Raw genomic sequence first — 4,767 nt, forward strand, 5'->3', positions numbered from 1 at the left:
AAATTCAAGTCCAGTCATCTCATTTATGAACGTCTATTTTTCCCTCTATCCCTAGTTCCAGGATTATTTTATCTGCTAAAAATATAAACATTTACTGCAATCAAATCCTTACTTAGAAAAATAAGATGAAGAAATGGACTCTTTTTCTTAAGGAACCAACAGCTAACATAACAAAACACATGTAGCCTATAAGAAAATAAAGCATTTTATCTCATTTTAGTGTTTGTGCCCTGGACAGCAAAGCAGAATGAAGGTGTCTAAAAGGCTGTTCCAACATGAAGCTGATTATTCTCTTTGATTTCTACTCCACGACTATGTATACACTGTAACTCATTTACAAGTTTATTGAACCAACATATGGGGAATAAACAGCAAGTATCTTTGTCCCTCTCAAATAATCTGCTTAAATGATGGACTATAACTCTAGCATCATCAATGCTTTCAATTTAAGCCTGTAAGGTCCTCATGGATTGATCTACATAGGGACACACTTGTAAATAAGCTATAGTAAGTAAAAATACTTTTACATTTTTGTTATTTTAGCCAAACTTATTCTTAGATATTGCTGCTCAACTTGAAATATTCAGGAAAAAAATTTTAAGTATTATAAACTGACAGTAAAGCTATTATACTATGACTTATTTTTGTAAGCTTATTATTAAAATTAAAGCTTATTATTCTTAACTTCTTAGTTTATTATGAAAAATAAAAACACAAAAACTTAAACCTTCTCAGAAAAATTCTTTTATTAGGTTTTCTTTCTAAAAAACAGCCTATTTAGAGGTTTGTGCATAAGACTGAAAATAATTTTAAAATCACAGTTTCGTTGTAACTTGATAAAACATAACTGTAAACTTAGTATCAGAATAATCAGTATTACATTCCTCTAACATCCTACTCTTATATTTACAAGTAAATTTAATTTTCAAGAGCTCAGGGGTTTTGGGCTGTTCCTTTTGTTCCTTGGGAATAGGGTCTCATTATGTAGCTCCGACCGACATATATAACATTCTGTGTTATGTAGCACAGAATGGCCTCAATCTCACAAATCTGCCTCACACTCCCAAATGCTGGCACTGCAGGTAGGATTACAGGTATGAGCCACCACACCCAGCTAAAACCTCAGTGTGACTTTATTGCCTAAAGCAGTTTTAATACATTTTAATTCCTACAAGTCTCTGGCCTTCCTGGAAAAAATTAAAGTCCTTAAAATTCAGAATTTATTGTATGATCTTTATTGTTTACTTCAAATTATCGTGGTGAATCAAAGTAACAAGAATATTTTAAACATTTCTGCCCACTTGAAAGCATTTTTAAGACAGAAAATGTTAGCATCTTAAACTGATACAACATGCAATCTTACTTACAAAATCAGAAATCAGAAAAATAATTAGCATTACACTAGATAAAAATTACTTATTTCTCAGGATTCAAGGTAACAGATTACATGCAACCAGTTCTCCCTGTTTCTCCATAAGAAACCAAAACAGTAGGTGGGGCAATTCATAAGAAAGTGCTATAGTGCAACAGAAGAATGTCAGTGACCAGGTAATATCAGAAATAATAGATTATTAGACTACTAAGAGAAGGGGAAATAGAGAAGTTCCCCTCAACAGAGGTTTAGGCAAAGAATCCACAGAATCCAGCATCTTGCAACACATACTCAAAACAGACAGAAATCTGGGATCTGCTTAGAGAGCTGGCAATGAAGATGATCTCAGTTTTCCTACAGTATTCATATAGTGCTCTAATTGGGAGCCATTGTAAAAAGGACTTTATTGTATGAGTTTACTGCTCTAGGGATCAAAAAACCCTGCATTTCTCGATGTGTATATATTCTTTAGAGAGATAGCAAGAATGGTATGTATTTTAGTTACTATGATTTAAATTTGCCTAATACAATACTTTAAGAAATAGTAATGTTCTCTTATTTTAAAAAGAGAATTTGAAAACTTCTTTTTCTGTGTCTCTTTCAGAAACATGGGGAGAAGAAGGAAAGTTGGAGAAGCCAATGCATTCCTTCTCAGCTAGTTTTACATCTTCACGTGGAGAAATCTTATCATCAGAGAAGAAACCCCTTTATTTCATTTCCTTAGAAACACAAGGCAATTTATCCAAAATATCCTAGCATCCAAGATAAAACTACACATTAAGTAAGTCAACAAAAAAGAAACAATTGGATAATTTAAAAGAATTGTTCTATTTTTAAATTTGGAAATCACATTAGCTTTTTTTTTTTTTATAAGTATTTGTTGCATTACTGAAATACATCTGAGGGGCCTTAGAGGAGCCTTTAGCACTTTTTAGAAGGTCTGATCTGATCAGAAATATAGCAATCAATGCAAAGAGAAAACAGCCTGATATTAATATAAACAGATACTTCATTCAATGATTTTTAACTAATGTCACCATTCTAAGTAGATCTATTATAGAAAAGCAATTAAAATAGTGCTAACATGAACAGACTTCCTTTTACTAAAAAGGAAACTAAACCCAAGTTCCCAGATCACTTTTATTATCTACTCTGTTCTTTCAATTACGTCACTGATACAGAGAAACATACATGCAGAAATCTATTTGCCAGGAATTCTCTTGTCACCTCCATCTCTTGGTTATGTGCCTGATCATACTACCTTAAAAGTTCTTCTGAACCTTCAAAATGCTAGTCAGATTCTTACATATGCCTGTTTCTTCTGAAATTAAAAAGGTTACTTCAGACTGCTGTATAAAGTACATATTTGCCATAACTATAAATCTAGTAAAGCTTCCATATTTCCTTTATAAAAACACACAGTTCCTGTAGTCTTACAGATTGAGCTTAAGGGTGAGAAAAATAAACTTCTTTCTTTGACAATAGTAGAGTTTGAACTCAGGGCCTTGCGCTTGCTAGACAGGAACTCCACTGCTTGATATATATACCCTGAGCACTTTTTTTGCTTCATTTTTCAGAGAGGGTCTCATAGTTTTGTTCAGGGCTGCCCTCAAACCACAATCCTCCCAACCTCTGCCTCCTGAGTACTTGGGATGGCAGGCATATGACAGTACATGCAGTCCCAAAACTGATTTTTTAAAGTGAAATAAAAACAATTCACCTCATACAAATGAGGTTTGTTTTTTTTTTTTTAATGTCACTATGTGCCAAGACTCAAATTCGGTCACTGGTAAATTCACTTAACAACCACTAAGCTAAGCAAAATTGGTGCAGTAAGTATGCCTTAGACCCAACTACATGTATCACTTAAAGGTGAGAAGAAATATCTGTACATTTATGTAAGATATTCTATGTTCAAGCAGACATCAAGAGTATGTGTATATACAAACACAAATGCATGTATGTATTTACATGTTTGGGATTAAATTAGTTAAAAGTAAAAGCAGAAATACATTTACATTTTGAAACAGATAACATATTTACATAGTCCAAAATGAGGTTTTAAGTTTAGAAGGAGTATTTCTAAAGAAATGGCACTACCAATGTTCTATCCACCCAAAATTAAGACAGCTAAAAGACTAATATGAAAGATTAGAATACAATGCCTACATAGAGAAAAAGTTTATATTCAAATGTACTCAACAAAAATTGTATTGTTTTCACCACCTTTAACTCCAATCACCACAGAAAATCGACGATGAAAGTCATACCTCTCCAAAAATATTGTATAATAGTCAGACATAGAAATAAAGAGAAAAACAGAGATAGACATAGTAGAATACTTACCAACAGAGGCTAACATTAGTTCCTACATCACATTTTTTATCTCTTGTATCTATACATTCTGAATCCTCAAAAAATTGCTGAAACTTAAAATTGAGTTTTTCTTAGACTTTTACAGCGTCAAACCGGTCGGATGCATGAAAGCAGGGCAAGGAAAATAACTGTGGCTATCTGGTCCAATGCATGGTTGCAACATTACTATAAAGTACCTTAAAGCAATCCTGTACTTAAAAATTTTTGTTTTTATAGCACCAGCACATGGAGTTTATGATCCAGTGGAGAATACAAACAAAACAAGCAACTGCAATCTGGTATAATAAGTAATAGGATATAAGGACACAAAAGCACCTGACTTCCTTTGAAGATTTTAGCAACTATTTCCCTGAGCAGGGGGTGAGAGGAAGACCTGAGGTCTAAACTAAAAAAGCAAGGGACTGAGAAGGAAGGTGAGAAAAATAGAACAAGGGAGAAAAGCACAGGCCAAAACAAGTTTATCAATAAATGAACATAAGAATACCTGAGACATTCAAAATATACTTTAGAAATCTAATTATGACAAAACGAATTAGAAAGAATATAAACTTTCAAATTAGATTTAACTTTTAATCTTGGAGAATTTCTTTCAGTTCCTCAACTTTGTCTCAAAGAACATTTTAAAAGTTTAAAATATTTTCACATCTATCTTCTCTCATCTGGCCTCAGTAGTAGCCCTCTTATGGATATGAGGAATGGGCATTATCTACTCCAACACTCAAAGTTCTCCACAATATATCCATTATTCTCCCATAAGTACCCAAGTTATAATTATTCATTAAAGAATTTTTTATTGTTGTGCTGGGTAGGGGTACATTGTGGCATTTACAAAGGTTCTTACAATGTATCAAATATATCATACTCTCCTTCATCCCCTCTCTCTAGATTCCTGGAACAGTTTCAGCAAGTATCATTTTTGTATTTACTTACAAGTGTACACATTATGTGTACCATATTCATCCTCCTCCCCCTTTCCCCACCACCTCTCCCTCCCACTAGTGCCCCCCACCCCGACCAGA

At 33.4% G+C, this 4,767-nt stretch overlaps 1 protein-coding gene across 1 annotated transcript in view; it reads right to left on the reverse strand.

The window, feature by feature from the left end:
• The window catches only part of Rasa1 (RAS p21 protein activator 1), a 92,597-nt gene that overhangs the window by 59,634 nt on the left and 28,196 nt on the right, over positions 1 to 4,767 (reverse strand). The window lies entirely within an intron of this gene.

Source organism: Castor canadensis, chromosome 6, assembly GCF_047511655.1.
Source record: "Castor canadensis chromosome 6, mCasCan1.hap1v2, whole genome shotgun sequence".
NCBI classification, from domain to species: Eukaryota; Metazoa; Chordata; class Mammalia; order Rodentia; family Castoridae; genus Castor; species Castor canadensis.